Source organism: Populus alba, chromosome 16, assembly GCF_005239225.2.
Source record: "Populus alba chromosome 16, ASM523922v2, whole genome shotgun sequence".
In the NCBI taxonomy this organism is placed as follows: Eukaryota; Viridiplantae; Streptophyta; class Magnoliopsida; order Malpighiales; family Salicaceae; genus Populus; species Populus alba.
Window position 1 is genome coordinate 2,572,048 of NC_133299.1, and position 18,038 is coordinate 2,590,085.

At 33.8% G+C, this 18,038-nt stretch overlaps 1 long non-coding RNA gene across 1 annotated transcript; it reads left to right on the top strand.

Moving 5' to 3' along the window:
* The first annotated feature begins 12,657 nt into the window (after window positions 1–12,657).
* On the top strand, window positions 12,658–13,416 carry LOC118033283 (uncharacterized). The gene is made up of 3 exons (XR_004684836.1): window positions 12,658–12,769; window positions 12,934–13,051; window positions 13,155–13,416. It is a non-coding gene; the product is annotated as an uncharacterized lncRNA (long non-coding RNA).
* Window positions 13,417–18,038: the final 4,622 nt, after the last annotated feature.

Here is an 18,038-nt window from a genome sequence, read left to right on the forward strand (position 1 = left end):
AATCACATATCCCTCAATGCAAAAATTGACAGGAAAATAATACAAATACTATTGAATGAGGTTTTAATATTGATTTTATATTAGTTTTTAATATATCTTTTGAGATAACAAGGTTTTTTTAAACTCATAATAATTTAATCACAAAAATTATTATTATTATATCATGTAAAGTAACTTTTTTAGAATAAAAACTGAAATGGTTAGCTTAAACCTAATAAATAACTTTATTAATTCAGCTCTAATATAAAATATCGGGTGACGTAAAGTGACAAGTAAATAAATAATTTAGCTCAGATTTTTCAAACAATTGAAACCTATCTTTGGGGGCGGCTGAAAGCAATGTGTGATTAATGGAAAACTATATATTTTTTTTAAATGTCCGTGCAATAATTGGGTTAGCATTAGGATGAAATGTGTTATTTATTACCCTGTGTTTTTTATTAATTACAAATATATTAAAATAATATATTTTTTAATTTTGTTATTTTGACTTAAAATCATTTAAAATACTTAAAAAAACATTAATTTTTTGTGTTACAACCTCCTTTTCAAAGTGTTTTTTACTTAAAAAAAATTAAATTAATATATATATATATATATATTTTTAATATTAACATATTAAAATTATTTAAAAATACCTAAAAAATATTAAGTTTTTGTGTAACAACCTGTTTTTCAAATTAATTTTCACTTAAAAAAATATTAATTTTAATGTTTTTTCAAGTAAAAAAATACTTAAAAAAATAGATTGTGACATAAAAAAAAATATTCACCAAAATCTCCCTCCCTTGTTTTAATTATATAACAACTATATTTTATTTTCTTACTATTTTGATCAATTCAATTTCTACAAATTAAAAAGTAGATTATTTTTTGCTGGCAAAAGTTTTTGGTTATACGTTTAACCTCCCCCTAATATGCAAAATTAAGTAGTATGTTCACCTTCCGGTTAAGTTCGTCTCTACCTACCCTTAAAGAAAAGAAGTTTTTTGGCTCCCATAGACATCAATCTAAGATATTTTCTAATGGTGTGGATGTTATTTTTGCCGCCATGTATAACTACCCAATTCTTCGCCGGAGGCCATTTTTTTTATAAATAAATAAAGTTGTTGGTATATGTTGCTTTCTATAGGTTATTTCTTGCAGCAATTAATTACTCCAGCATTGAATGATTCATACTAACTATTTTCCGTATTATATTTTGGTGTGACATTGACTGGAAAGATGCTATCATATACTGTTTGACTTCCAATATATACTCATATGTTTCCTCCTACCATTTTAAAGAATTGAATTTTTTTTTCTTGAAAATTCTTAGGTTCCATCTTAGGGTAATTATGGGATGATAACAATCACATGAAAATGGTTATGGTGGTGTTGGTATTGGCATTTATAATGATGAAGGTGATGGTAGTAATGGAGGGTGATTGAAATTATTTGATGATATTATGAATGATCAATTATTTTTTATAAAATATTTTATGAGAATCAAATACAGGAAAAAAAAAAAAGAGAATATTATTCTATAAAATATTTTACCAAAAACATCCTCTTAATTAAAACTAAACACCATCAATACTGAGTCATTGAATTTTCCTGTTGCCTTCAATATTTTCAGAATTATTTGAAATGACGAAATGGTAAAAATGATTAATCTTAGCGAGCTGTTTTCATAACATGTACAAGAGCTAAAATCCATTGTCTATCTAAGTTATAATTTAATCTTATTTTTATTAAAACAAGACAGAACTAAAATCATACATACTACGTGCTAGCCAAAGTTTTTAATTCTCTCTGGCATTGCATGAGATGTACTGGCTTCCTTCTTCCTAATTAAGAACTAAGCAGTCTTTTCTCTCCTTCAAAAAACAAGTTCGGAAGTCAAGCGATCCCACCATATCAATCGAAACCATATTAAAAAAAAAAAAAAGTAGGTAAGTCGAACAACCCCACCATAAAAAAATATTGAAGATCCCATGAACAAGTACCGGGACAATTAAAAATGATAATGTCAAGAGATTGGGAAGAAACAGTAGTTTTTTTATTTTGATTTGAAAACACTCGCCTTGTAGACATTGCATTGCATGTTTTTATATGTAGCCCTTGCGTGGATGACGATGATTGAATATATAAATATCATTACAGCTGCAATTGGCAATTAATCTATAGTTCTTGTTGTCGGCTGGTGACAGCAGTTCTATGTATTAATTTTTTAAAAAAATACAATAGCATCCAAGTTGGTATGTGGTTGGTGCATATATGATTTTCAATTATATTTTGTTTTTTTATGTAAAGGACATGTTCTTCTTTTTTTTTTCGAAACTAATTTTAGGGTGACATTTGTGTTATAGTATACATCTACATGCAAAAATATAAGAAACAAAAAAGTGTTGATTTATCTTTTTATTATTTAGTTCAATGGCTTTGAATTAAATTTTAAAGTTTTATTTTGTTAAAAAATCAATTCAATTTAAAAATTTAAGTTGTTAAATAAAAATCTTATTTATTAATTTATATTATTTTCTAACATATTTATCCAGGTTTTTGATCTATCTAAATGTTCAAATTATGTGTTGAGAGATGGTCTAATGCTTTGGATTAGCATTTTTTTGTTATTCCTTTATTTTTTTTTTATTATAATTTTTTTTTAATCCATTTGTCATTTTATTAATGGCGCTAGCTATATCTTAATAATATTCTCCCTGATTACTATAAGAAAATTAAAACAAAAAAAGTGTTGATGATCTCTTAATTTGCTTTTGTTTATTGAGAAATTCAACTACCAAACTTCTACAAAAATGAAACCAAAATGTCATCTTCGATTTATGTTACTTAATGAGTAGAATTGATTTTGTGTGTAAGGGTTTCTTGGATATGGATTTGTCTAAACTTGACATCCTATTTCTTTAAAGGAATAAATTCCAAAATCTTTCATTCAGGTTTGAATGTCTCCCAATTATCTCTCAAAAAAATCATTTTCCCCCTCAATTTCCATCCCTACATTTCAAAGTTAAATCAAATGATTTCTTCTATTATCACTGCTAGAAAAAAAAAAAAAAAAAAAAAAGTCGCATCCAACAAAACTTACCCTCAAGTTTTTATGGAAGAAATTTGTAATTAATTCTACCAAAATGATTCATGAAGCCAATATAAATTGGCCGGAAGGTAAATTGATGCATTTTAGAAATCTAATCTTATAATTAATCTCTTTTCGATTTCAAGCTAATGATTAAGCTTCTAAAATTCGATACTGGAAAAACCAAGGCATTGATAGTTAAATCCCGAGCATTCCAGGAGTTTAACAGCGAACTTGTGGAGTTTTCGGTTAGCACAAATCCAAGTGCTAGAAGAACTTCTTCGACCTATCCTTTGGTTTCCTCTTGAAACTGTCGAGCTGATCTCTATTTTAGCTCGTATTGAATGGGGACTGATAAATGAGGATGAAGAGCCTTCCCGGCCTGAGCTTCCAGGAAGAAACGTGATGATGAGACCTCTTCCAACCTCTCTAGCTAGGGATCCTCTGCTCGGAATAATTCTTGGCTTATGACTAGTTGATTTGTAATGGATTTTGGAAGGCATGTGTTTAAACTTAACCAATTTTTAATTGATATTGTTAAAAAAAAATTATAATAATCGAAGTGATATTATTAATTGTTAAGAGTTTAAAGATACATGGACTGAAGTAAAAAACAATCACTCCTTTACCCTGCACCTAACTGGTAAAACACCCTAAAAATAAAAACACATATCTACCTTTCTCCCTTCACCAGCAGTGAACCAACCGAACTAGACCCACCAGCCCGAACCATCAAGCCACCGCATCATCAAACCGACGCCCAAAAACCAGCTGAGAACCCAAAGACCAAAATTGCAGGAGAAAAACAAAAAAAAAATCTCCTCTTCCCTTGCCCTCTAACAAACAGACCAAACCAGACCACTCCCTCATCTTTCTTTGCCCAGAGCCGGCCACAGTTCTTCCATCTCTTTCAAAACCAAGCTACTCTTCTTGACTCATAAAAATCCAGCCCTCTTACAACCAGAAGTAGTGCTCCAACAGCCATATCACCGGCGTTCACCATTGGATGAGGCTAATATTTGGTTATGTTGTGCACCTCATCATTGTCTTCATTCGTACCGGAGGGATCGTTCATGTCTGTCACCTTTTGCGAAATCTAATTGTTTGAAGGTTTACGGAAACCCCCCTAAGACCTGTCACCGTCGTCGGCCGATTTCTCATTCTTCTACCGTTGGATCAACTCGATTTTTGGGTATGTAGTGTCTCTCTATAGTTCCTACATCTAGACTAGAGAGATCGTTCATATTTGAATCCACTAGAGAAATCTTACAGTTTGAAGATTCCTGGACAAACCACTCTTGGAACAGTCAAAGCCGCCGGCCTATTTCTCTCTTTTCTACCGTTGGATCAATTTTAATTTTGGATATGCAATGCTTATGGTTGTATTACACATTCTGAACGGTGGAGATGAGATGAAGCCCTTCCAGCAAAGTGTTATGAACGTTTAAATGGTGGCTCGTCAATCTCAGGTCAATTTTGGTCTAACTCCGATCTAGGGAGATCCAACCGTTAACTTGAGGTGATATTTGGATATATGCCGCATAAGATGTGTGTTTACCTTTTTACCGTTATTATTTGCTATTGTTTGAATTGTTAGTGAGTAATTGTTGTTTAAAGCTCTGTTCAAAATCTGTCATGGCTTTCAATCCGAAACCCCAAACACCCAAAGCTAACATTACCCCCTCAACCACTAAACATCCCATAAACCAACACCAAAACACAGCCTACCCAACGCAGGTTTGATTTCTAAAATCCCATGAATCAACAAACAATTAAAAATCCCTTTCCAACAGCCACCTTGGCCCAAAACAACAACCACCCTCTAAACACAATTGCAGTATTCCTAGCCCAAAGAACAATGATACAATAACAAGATCTCTCAAAATGCTCTCAACCAAAAAGCCTTCGCTCACTCCTGCAAACCAGACCCTAGCAACGTTACTCAAACCTCACATGAATAATACAACTTCTCAAACACCTTCAAACACAACCTTCAAGCTCATATATCCTCCCCCTCCCCCTCCTAAACACCTACAACAACCTTCCATTCTCCTTGTTACACTAAGCCTACTGAGACCTGTGCACCATACAAGAAACGTCCAGAACGTTAACAAACCTTCTTCTAACACAACCTTCCCGACCTTTACCCCTTCTAAGTTCTTTATTGAACGTTTCCCATCATGGTTAGATTATCATGACCTCAAAAAGATGTTTTCAAAGATTGGTCCTGTTACCAATCTTTTTGTCTCCAGGAAAAAAAACATCACGAGGGAGACGGTTTGGGTTTGTTTCCTTCCTCTACACCTTAAAAGAATCAGACATTTGTGATAGCTTGAACCTTATTTAGTTCGATTCATACAAAATTCGTGCAAACCCAATCAGATTTCAAAAATCTCTAGAAAAAAAACCAGACCTTGTTATAAAACCACAACAAAAAACCATGCCCAAACTCACCTTCAGGGACACCCGGACCTTCGCTGAAGCTTTGGGTGTTTGGGGTTTCGGATTGAAAGCCATGATAGATTTTGGACAGAGCTTTAAACAACAATTACTCACTAACAATTCAAAAAATAGCAAATCCCAACGGTAAAAAGGTAAACACACATCTTATGCAGCATATATCCAAATATCAGCTCAAGTTAACGGTTGGATCTCCCTAGATCGGAGTTAGACCAAAACTGACCTGAGATTGACGAGCCACCATTTAAACGTTCATAGCACTTTGCTGGAAGGGTTTCATCTCATCTCCATCGTTCAGAATGTGTAATACAACCATAAGCATTATATATCCAAAATTCAGATTGATCCAACAGTAGAAAAGGGAGAAATAGGCCGGCGGCTCTGACTGTTCCGAGAGTGGTTTGTCCAGAAATCTTCAAATGGTAAGATTTCTCTAGTGGGTTCAAATATGAACGATCTCTATAGTCTAGATGTAGGAACTATAGAGACACACTACATACCCAAAAATCGAGTTGATCCAACGGTAGAAGAATGAGAAATCAGCCGACGACGGTGATAGGTCTTAGGGGGGTTTCCATAAACCTTCAAACAATTAGATTTCGCAAACGGCGACAGATATGTACGATCCCTCCGGTCCGAATGAAGACAATGATGAGGTGCACAACATAACCAAATATTGGCCTCCTCCAACGGTGAACGCTGGTGTTATGGGTGTTGGAGCACTACTTCTAGTTGTAAGAGGGCTGGATTTTTATGAGTCAAGAAGAGTAGCTTGGTTTTGAAAGAGATGGAAGAACTGTGGCCGGCGCTGGGCGAAGGAAGATGAGGGAGTGGTCTGGTTTGGTCTGTTTGTTAGAGGGCAAGGGAAGAGGAGATGGTGGAAAATGATGTTACATGTATAGATTTGATTCCCTTTTAATACATAATCTCCCTATAAAAAGAGTCTTGCCCTCACCTTGCTAATCAAGTTCCTTATACACTCTGATCGATCCTTCTTTTTATCAATTGGGTCTAGATTGAATCTCAATTCTTCCCCTTTCTCACTCTCATTGAACATACAAATCCTGACAGAAGGGATTCCCATCTCTCCTCACATCTGAACAATATCAGAGCAAAGGGTGACTCACGGCTAGTAGAGTTTTCGGGGATCGCATTGTATTTTTTTCATTTGAGAAAATCAACTGAAGCAAATTACTTACAAGGTTTGTACAATATACAAACACCACAATACAAACAAAATCAAACTACTAAAAGTTCCGGCTCTTGTAAATAACTTCACATCTAGGAAACCTTCGATAGCTCTTCTTCCCAATCCTTTTAGCTTTAACTTTCTACCTCAAACCTGCCGAAATTTGATTGGGGATGAGCCACAGAAGTCAATCGAAGTTCAATATTTAATCCTCAATAAAAAACTTTGAATTTCGAGTTATCGAACCGCCTCCCATTATCTGCAATGAGAGTCAAGGGGCATTCGAACCTACAAATGATGTTCTTCCAAGCGAATTCTCTTACACTTAGCTCCGTAATTGCAGCCACTGCTTCTACTTCGGTCCATTTGTAAAGTAATCAACAATCACATCATAAACTTTCTCTGCCTGGAAGCTTCAAGGAAAGGGACTAAATTCACATTATAAACTTTATCGAACCGCCTCCCATTATCTGCAATGAGAATCAAAGGGTATTTGAACCTACAAATGATGTTCTTCCAAGCGATTGTAAGGTAATCAACAATCACATTGTAAACTTTCTCTGCCTGGAAGCTTCTAGGAAAGGGACTAAAACGGGCACCGACTGCTCGCATCGTCAATTCTCTAGTCGAAAAGGAACTTTTCTAAGCAATGCTGACTCTTTAAACTTTTTTTTAACAATTCATTATGACGATGTGAGCAGACGGGCACCGACTGTTGGAGGAATGATGGTTTGGTATAATGTAAAAATATCAACAACAACGGTAATACAAAACCAAAAACTTAAGAACAAAAAATAAATAAGAGAAAGGTTACTTCATACTACACCTATTTGACATTGCAGTTGAGGGATTGACAGTTTTATTCAATAGGGCATCAGCTTCAGGTTACTTCAAAGGCTTACAGACTACCCCAGGTCATTACTTAACTCATTTGCAATATGCCGACGACTCTCTGATTTTCTTGCCAAATGATTTTCCCTCTCTTCTACATGCCAAGAGGATTCTACGTTGGTTTGAGATCATTTCCGGACTGAAAGTTAACTTCTATAAAAGCTCACTAATAGGTATCAACTTGGACAACGACTACACCTCTAGCCTGGCGAACTCAGTCTTCTGTCGTAGTGATACTTTCCCGGTTAGGTACCTTGGACTACCTCTTGGAGCCAATCCCAGCAGAATCTCTACTTGGAAACCAGTGTTGTCCACTATCAGAGCAAAGCTACTCACATGGAAAGGGAATTTTTTGAGCATAGCGGGAAGGTTATGTCTAATTAAATCAGTCTTGAGCTCTCTTCCTCTGTTTTACATGTCAGTTTTTGCTATGCCAAAGGGTGTTACTAAAGCCATCTCTTCTCTAACCCGGTCTTTCCTTTGGAAAGGAAGCTCAACTTCTCATGGCCTTTTTAAGGTGGCTTGGCATAAGGTAATAAAGGATAAATCTTCTGGTGGTCTCGGGTTGGGATCCATCCACAACAAAAATCTGGCTTTGCTCTTTAAATGGATATGGAATCTAGACAATGGAGTGGCAGGAGGCTGGCAAGAACACATTCTTCTAAAATACCGACCTCACTTTATAAATGGTATCCCTGAGTTTGCAGGTTCTTTATCTCCAACTTGGCATGGCATTGTTTCGGCAATCTTCTCAACACAAAACATAGCCAATCTTTTACATGCAAATGTCGGGTTCAAGGTGGGTGACGGGAGGAACATCCGGTTTTGGACTGACTCTTGGCTCGGCTCTGCAACCAATCTCCAGCTCTTATTCCCCAGACTTTATAACCTCTCCTTGCAGCAAAACACCAACCTTGCAGATATATACAATTTGACAGATGCATCTTTAAACCTTTCCTGGAGAAGAACCCTTCGGCCTCGTGAGATCTGCCAAAGGGAGAGCTTGATCGCAGAGGTGCAGCGTGGTCTCCTTTTCTCAGATGGTGCAGACTGCAAGTTATGGAAATTCCACAGCTCTGGCATGTACTCAGCTCAATCAGGTCGCCTCTTCTTTGATAGTCTATCGGTCACTGAAAATAATCACTCCCTTACTCTGCTATGGAATGGTTATGCCCCCCCAAAAGTGGATGTGTTCATTTGGCTTCTTCTTCATGGAGGTTTGAGTACAAGAAGTTTTTTAGCTGAGAGGAGAATCATAAATTATGAGGAATCTCACTGCCCATTCTGCTGCAAGGAAACCGAGACAATTAATCATCTTTTCCATTGGTGTCCTATAACATGGTCTCTTTGGGGTCGTTTCTTGAAATGGTTCGGGTGCTCAGGTTGTCTGCACAAAGACCCAAATCAAAATCTGCAGGAATGGTCCGGATTGATTAATGGAAAATTTCAGCGTCGTGCTATTACACTCCTCTGTAAAGGTCTGTATTGGTCATTTTGGATAGCGCGCAACCGCCTAATCTTCGAATCCAAGGCTCCTGATTGGGATATGATTTTTGATCTCACTTTTCACCGTTTGGCTTTCTGGTTGAAGTCCTCAGTTACAAATTTCAGCTATACAGGCTCAGATCTTTTTAGAAATCCTGAATGTATTATGAACTGGACTAACTAATTAAGTCCCTCATCACTTTGGTCTTTTCTTTCTTCATATTCCCATTGTATTCTATCTTTCGTTCAGCCCCACTTACTTGATGGGGCTGTTTAATTAATTAATATATAATTATCTCGTTTACTATCAAAAAAAAAAAAATAAGAGAAAGGTATATTTTATTAAGTATTTCTTTTAAAACTTTTTAAATTATTCTGTCTTTTGTGATGCTCAATAATACTAAATTACAAATCTTTATATAAATATAAAATCTTAAATAATTAAGGAATTAAATTAATACAAAAAAATCTTAATCCGAACAAAAATTGTATTTTACCAATTGAACTAGTCTAATCAGTGGATCAATTTTTTTATTTTTATAAAAAATCAAAAATCAAATTTAATTTTCAACCTATTATACGGAGGATTTGAAACAAAATCTCAAAGCATATTAAACAAAAATCCCTTCTATCCCATCTAGAATCACCTCAGCTCCACGTCCCTCTCGTTTAACGACCTATAGACGAATAGGTTGCAAATCAGGATCAGAATGTCTTCTCCATCTTAAAATCTTAAACATTCTTCTGCAACGAAATTTGCTAAAACTTGAGCTTTCATCATTGATCTTGTCTGACAGAACAAATCAAACTCCCCGAGCTCAATTGCCCAGCAAACCAGTTTGCCTGCTAACTCTGGCTTTTGCAACAGTTCTTTCATGTGATAGTTAGTTAATACAACAATAGGATGAGCCACAAAATAAGGTTTAACCTACGAGCCGCAGTTATCAGAGCCAGCCGTATTACTTGTAACCTGCTGTACCTTTGTTCTACGATAGTCATCAACATGCTCACAGAATAAACTGGCATTTCTTCCAAGTGTTCTTTTCTCAACAGCACCGCACTCCTTCATGATCTGATGAAGCGAGGTATATATATGAACAATGTTTCGTCTTGCAACGACCTGGATGAAATCGAGGGACATGTCAGATACTCTTTCAATCTTCTAAAAGCCTCGTCACACTCGTCATCCCACACCAGGAAACGCCCTGAAGCTTATTTAGTAATATTATAATACAATTTCTGAATGCTTGATATGTTCAGATAAAAATGTTATTCTTGGATAAGGTGGAAATAGCCAATGAGTGTTTTTGTATTTGTTGGACTCGGATATGTAAAGATCTAATTCGGCTATTTATTTTGTTGGGCTTAGAGCCTCAAACGACCGTGTCTGAGCTTTATTCTTTCACTTTATGGGTCCTGACCAGCTCCTGCTATCATTTTGTTAGGAGAGTGATTGAAGGGGGGAGGGGGGGGAGAAACACAAACAGTCACGGGACCAGGAGGAATACGCGAAAACTATAAATAGCCTCGATCTGTGGTAACTAACAATGTCTGCCATAGGTCTGAGAACTCGATTTCCAGTTGTTTCTGTGCAAACAGGGATGAGCCGAAGAAGAGATGATTGATCATCAATCAGTTGTCAAGATATCAATGGAAAAGAAGAAGAAGAAGCTGCCAGTTTCTCTATTGAGTGTTTTTGTTTTAATCCATCAGAGACATCGAAATCAACAACAAGATCATTAAGAGATGAAAGATACACATATAATATTCTTTCGACAGAGCAATGTAAGGTGAAATACCCTGAGCTTTTTTATGAAGATAAACTGACCTTTCGGAGAAGTTTTACACAAGCTTGGCCAAATTTGACAAGCATTAGGTCGTCATCTTCTTCCCTTTAACTAAGCATTACTTGTATTTTAGGACAACTAGAGAAATTTGATCTGCATATGCTATTTCCTTATTTCCTCTGATGCTCTCAGTTACTGGCTAATTTTACACTGGTAGGTAAGTTGTAGCACTATGTGTTAAACTGTGGGCTCTGTACTTGGAACAGTGCTCCTTGATTGTCTTTCTTTTACCGGGCATTGCCTTCTTTTACCGTATTCCATTCCAAACACATGATGAGTGTGCTGTCGAGGCTACTGTGTGTAACTAGGAGGACTGTCTCCTTCTTTGGTCTTGCAATTTCTTGAAGTTTAAGGATTCAGATAATAGCTGATCATTTGCCTCGAGCTTTCTCTATTGTTTATTGACATTGAAATCAAGATTTAATGCGTTAGAAGTAGATGAGGATGACTCTCTACCATATAAAATTTTTGTGAGTAGGAAGAGAGAATTCGTAATAATAAAAAATATTAAAAAAAAAAATAGCTCGGTCACTGTTCTTGACCAAATCAAATCATTTAAGCGTTTGGGAACACGGTTCAAATCATATTCTCACAAAAATTTAAAAAAAATTTTTATTAAAATTTAATACGGTTTATATATTTTAGATCGTTTTAGTATGCTGATGTCAAAAATAATTTTTAAAAAATAACAAAAATATTAATATATATTTTAATATGAAAAACAATCGCTACCCAGTAAAACATACTTGCCTCTCTTTCATCTCCAAATCAGTCCTCTCTTTCGTCCCTATCCTCTCCATCGCCGCCCACTGACCCAGGCATCCCCTTCGGCAGTGGCGGAGAATGGGGATTAAGGGGGCAAATTGTATATATATATATATATATATATAATTAATAACTTAACAAGTTTAATTTTTTTTATTAATTACTAATTGATCCAAGCTTTATGAATTAGTTAAAAATTTTCTTCCTTTTATAAAATTTTTCTTCAAATCGTAAACTATTAATTAGTTAAGTAATCTTTTATGCTTTATGCTTTATGTTTTAGGTGAGTTTCTTTTATTTTTTTTCTATTTATTCCATTGTTTAATTTTAGTTTTATTCCTTAATAATTAGTTATTAAAAATGTTAGAGTTTATTATAATTTATAGATTTGTTAAATTAATATGTATATGAATAAATATTATATGCATATGAATATAAAATTGAAATGAGTTTTGATGAATTAATATGTATTTTTGTTAATGGTGATCAACTTACTAGTAATTAAAAATGAAGTACTCAACAACTCAAAAAAATTAGATACACAATAAAAAAAAATTAAAAAAATATATTAATGTTTATATTTAACCCACTTGTATAAAACAACAAGTCAACAAAGAATTGTTGCCAATAATTTCACTAGTCCTTGGAAGATTTAGAAATAGATAAATGAAAGTTTAATTGTATATATTTAGAAAGAATATCTTTAATAAAATTAAGAATAAAGTCATTATGAAATAGTTTTAAAATATAAAAACTCGAAAGAATAATTATAATATAAGTTTTTTTATTTTAAAAATATTCTTAAATTAATTTTACTTGACATGAGTTAGTACATGTATTTCAAATTAATTTCTCTATATATAACACATGTTTATATAGAATATAATATCAAGTATTTATTAGTAATTTGTCCCCTTGTTTAAAATTTTCTGGCTCCGCCACTGCCCTTCGGCTCAGGATCTTTCCCTCCCTCCCACACAAACCTCGGTTCAATATTCAACGTGGCCATGAAATCAAGCTCGGGATCTCAAACAGATGGTTGGCTCAAACAGAAAGGTGTGAAACTCCTTCAATCTCTCTCTTCTAGTGTCTGGATTTATTTTGTAAATTAGGTTTATGGTTATGGGCGAGGTGTGGTTCTGTTGATTGATGAGGGATTCCTTTTGACTTAGAAGTTGGGTTTGGGATCAAATACTGATAACATTCTAAAATTTCTACAGTGGAGATCAAGATTCAGTTGTCCCACTCACTGGAACAAGGACAATAGTGAATGGATTAGCAAAGGGATTGAGACTAAACACAACTGTTCCTTACAGAACCTGGTTCCAGGGAAAACAGGTCAGTTAATCCTCATCATGAGCGCATAATTTCAGATTAATGTTTTAAAGAACGATGTAAGGACTAATCCATGGGATCATACCTTTATACATATTTTTCGCAGGTTGCTGGGTGGACACAAGTATATGGTGATATATTATCTTTTGCAGCCATTAGAGGAGCATCACATGGGGTTCCATTTTCACAGCCAAAGAGGTCTATTGTGTTGTTTAAACTGTTTAATGCATTCTTGGAAGGAAAGCAACTACCACAAGCCCTATAGTTTACTGAGCAAGTTCATAAATAAATTAATTTCATATCAATTTTGTCAACTGTCAAAACACTAATTCGTTACACCTGGCATAACCATTCCTGCTTTCAGTCAAGATTTTCACATCCCAATTTGTGTTGCGATCAATATCCTTGCCAAATTGGTCCACCAATTAACAATCTAAAAATCTGCATTTTAGTACCAGGAGAACCATTGATGAGGGCATAATTATCCTGAAAAAGGGTCTAGGTCATCGGGTTACCCGTAGAACCAATTGTTTTATGTTTAGGCATCAATCTCTACGTCCTAAAAACTATTATCGGAGCCCGAGTTTGCCAACAAGTCTTAACCCAATAGTCCACGAGAGGAACGGGTTGTCTCTGCTTCCGATCTAGGGCCTGTTATGTGAGGGGAGATTGTTGGAGTTATCCCACCTCGGTTGTGTAGGGGTCGAGTTTTGATGAAGCTCCGCAAGCTAAAGAATTAATCACGTGGGAATTAGCCATTTGTCTCCAAGTTGGAGATTGTCGTGAATGGAGACAAATGGACAAGATGGCTACTGCAAAGTTTTTGGCTGCCAAGTTCAAGATGGTTGCAGAGTAGGTGGCTAGAAATGTTTAAAATGAAGTGTCAAAGATGGTTGCAATCACTAGTCGGAGAAGAAAGTGATCTCATGTGTCACCTGACTGGTAATACCCATTAAGCCTATGATGTGTCCGAATTGAGGCAGATGATTTGGCAAGAGAAAATCTTAGAACTGATGCAACAAAGTTCTTTGATGGAATTTACAATATATCTTCTATTGCATAGAGCTGCAATTGGAGGCTTCTTGTTGTTTGCTTTGTCCTTGTTCTCTCAACTCTTTCATATTTCCATTTTTAATTGATAGATGCATGGTTGCATGTTGCAGGGCAGATGGTAATGTTTCCCTCTTCCAGGTAGCTGACTTCCCATTTTACAAAATGATTTATTTCTCCAATGCGGCACCCTCTTACATGACATCCATGTGACATCATATCCTCAGTCTCTGTGCCATGCAGGAGTCTGCCTAAAATAGATTTAACTTGGCAGGAGCCTGCACTCTGCACATTTGTCTGCCTAAAATAAAATAATATATCTAATCCATCTATTCTATTTCATTCGATCAAAAATTTTATTTTAAAAAAATAAATTTAACTATAAAAAAAAAACAAAGAACATAAAAAGAAAATAAAAGAAATTCAATATTATAAAATTAAAAAATATTAACTTAAAAAATAAAAATAAAAATCCAAAATTATCTCGGCTAAAATTGGTTTAATTTCTTAAGTCTCTAACCCATGAAATACCAGACACGACTTAACAAAAAATTCAAATCTAAATCAGTAAAAAACCAACTAAGTAGTGCAACTAGAATCTTAGATTTTGAGATAATACCAGAATTTTAAAAAAATCTTGTTGAAAAGTATCTGCATCATTTTAATATATGAAAAAAAATAGCCGTTGCGGGTCACTGTCAGTTAATTAGGAAGTTAATGTGCAATAAACCGCAAACTAATCGCTTGAGAGGAAAAGGAATGGAAAAAACTCGTTTCCTCTTAAATTCGGTAAATAGAAGGCTTTGCTTCTCAGCTCCGAACATTGATGGACTAATAACATCTTCCAAGTTTCATGACAAATTCAATACCGTATAATTTTTTTCCTAAAAAAAAAAAACTCAATGCTTTTAATTAAAAGGAGAAAAATATGAGTATTGATTGAATTACAAGTTCATCGACACACTGTATCGATCCTTAAAAATGATCAAAATTATTCGATCAAGTAACGCCAGCGACCACTTGATGCACTGGCGATTTTATGCTGTATGATCCTAGCTAGCTATATTCTCAAATTCTACAATCGAGAACCCTAGCTACATGTGATGAGATGAGAGTCGATGCTAGGAACTACTTCATTATCTTCCAGATTTTTAATGAAAATATACGTGTTATATGTCTCTCTCTGTGTGTGAGAGAGAGCCAAAGCTAGTAAAGCAGAGACCACGGGGATAAATAATAAAGGAGACCGTGAAGAAGAACAGAATTATTCAGACAGCTTGACTGGTTATGATGAAGCTGATCACCTTAAACCTAAGTTAAGGTTAGCCCAACAACAAGATTATGACTAATGATTGTCATCAATAGAAGAAATCCATCTTTGATATGATCTGGAACTGATCTCACGATCTCTTATGTGCTATGCTTATTTGATATGGTAGACAAATATTAAGGGTAATAATTAGTGCAAAACATCAAAATATTTGCTAGGAAATAAGTTTTTTATTTTATTAATATAAATGTTAATTTACACATATCTCAATTAATCTCACATATCTTTAAATTAATGAACATGCAAAGAAAATAAGTATTTAATTACATTGATAGTAACTAATTCAATCTTCATAATTAATTAATTAATATATCCTAGATAAAAACATCAATGCCATACCCACTCTGCAAAACCAGGGGAGTTGTATAAACAACATGAATGTCTCCCTTTTCATTTCCCAGTTATAATGGAAGCTTTGGATCAACATATATATGTCTTAATTAAACTTTAAAAAAAAATTATTAAAATAATATTTTTTATTAACTCATATTAAACTATCACATCTATATTCTAGATCTTGAATTGAATTGCGGATAAGATTGGGTTTGATTACTTCAATGACATGTGATAAAAAAAAAAAAATAGTGGCAATTAAGAATCTTGTAATTAAGGTCCCTTTGTTTTTATAATTGTGAAGTTTTTTTATTTTAAATTATTTTTTTAATATTTTTAGATCTTATAATACATTAATATTAAAAATAAATTTTAAAATAAAAAAATACTATAATAAAATTACAAAACTAGTAATCGAGCTAGTACGAGGGCCCTATAAAGCAATGGTGATCATAACGCCTCATAAATGTTCAGGATAGATGCTCTTCGTCACAACACCATTTTCCATCATTCAATGAGGCCCAGCCTTTCTTTTATGGTGCCAGCAAAATAATGCCCCATGGCCTTAAAGCATATAAAATGAAATAGACAATCATGAGGTCATTAGGCTATGGGACAAGATTCAATTCGGAACAAGGACTTTGTTTCTTTCGACGAAATTATTTTATTTCCATCAAAAGTTTTTACCAAGGAGGAGGAGCTGAGGTTTGGTTTGTTGGCTATTTTAATTTAATTCAATTGCCTCGTCAACAAATCAAAGTGTGAAAAAATATGAATAATGCAAAACGTTAAGAAAAGACAATAAAGAAATTAAAAATATACATTATATATTTGATTGGTGAAACCTGCTACTATATTTTATAATATTCTTGAAGTTTTTTCTTGATATTTAATATTTTTTAAGAAAGTAACTATCAGTATCAATATAAAAGGAAGTTTAAAACCAGAAAATAAAATCAAATAAAAAAAAAACCACATTGTTAAAGAAGACTTGGGAAAGATTAGGTTTCGTTTGTTTATATGATAGATGCATCCAAGTAGATTTTATGATTGGGATTTAACATTTTTTATTTTGTGTGTGTTTATTGGATGATAGAAAAAAATTACAAATTTGAAATCACTTTACAAAACTTGATGGTAATCCTAAAACCCTTAGAACTTAATGTAATTATTGTGAAAAATATTATACATATCATACTATTTTTAATGACACAATAATATGTGGAGTCATTTAAAAGTATGCAAAAAGTTTTCTTTTGTGGTTCTTAGAAAACAAAAGGTTTTGGTATTAAAATCTAAGATAGAAGAGGGTGAATTAAAAAATCAAAATATAAGAACTCTAAAGACAACATGTTATAATTGTGATGAATGTAGACAAGCACTAGCAAATATGGTTATATTTGATGAGTTGCCTTTTAATTTTATGGAGGGTCAGGGATTTAGATTGTTTACTAGGACCATGCAACCTAGATTTCACATTTCTTCTCATTTCATTGTTATGAGAAATTGTTTGAAACTTTATATTAAAGAGAAGGAGAGATTAAAGACAGCTCTTAGGAATCAATGATTATGCTTAATATCAAATGCATGTATATCAATCCAAAATATTAACTATACATGCTGAACAGCTTATTGGATTGATAATGAGTGGAATTTACATAAAAAAAATCTTATTTTTTATTAAGTTTTCAATCATATAGGTGAGACAATTGGTCAAGTTATTGAGAATTGTATATTAAAGTGGGAGATTGATAAAGTTTTGACTATTATAATAGATAATGCAAGCTCTAATAATATGATTTTTTTTTATTTTTGAAGAATGTAATGAAAAATTAATCAACTAATATATTGTCAAATGAGCATTTGCATGTTAAATATTGTGCACACATTGTAATGAAAGAGATTAATGTTTTAATTGTTAAGATTCGAAATGCAATTACATTTATGAGATCTCCACCTTCTAAGTAACTTGAATTTAAAAAATGTGCAGAAAAGTTACATGTAGAGTGTAAGAAATCATTGTATTTAGATATTGTAACTCGATGGAATTCAACTTATCTTATGTTAGAAGCTGCTAAAAAGTTTGAAAAAGTGTTTGCAAGGTTAGGTGAAAATAAACCTAGTTATATGAGTTACTTTTTGGATGTTGATTCAAAAGGGAATAAAAAAACATGGGGCCACCTAGTTTGGAGAATTGAGAAAATATTAAAACTTTGGTGAAGTTCTTAAAGATCTTTTACATAGCTACATTGAGATTTTCTGGCTCATTACAAATCA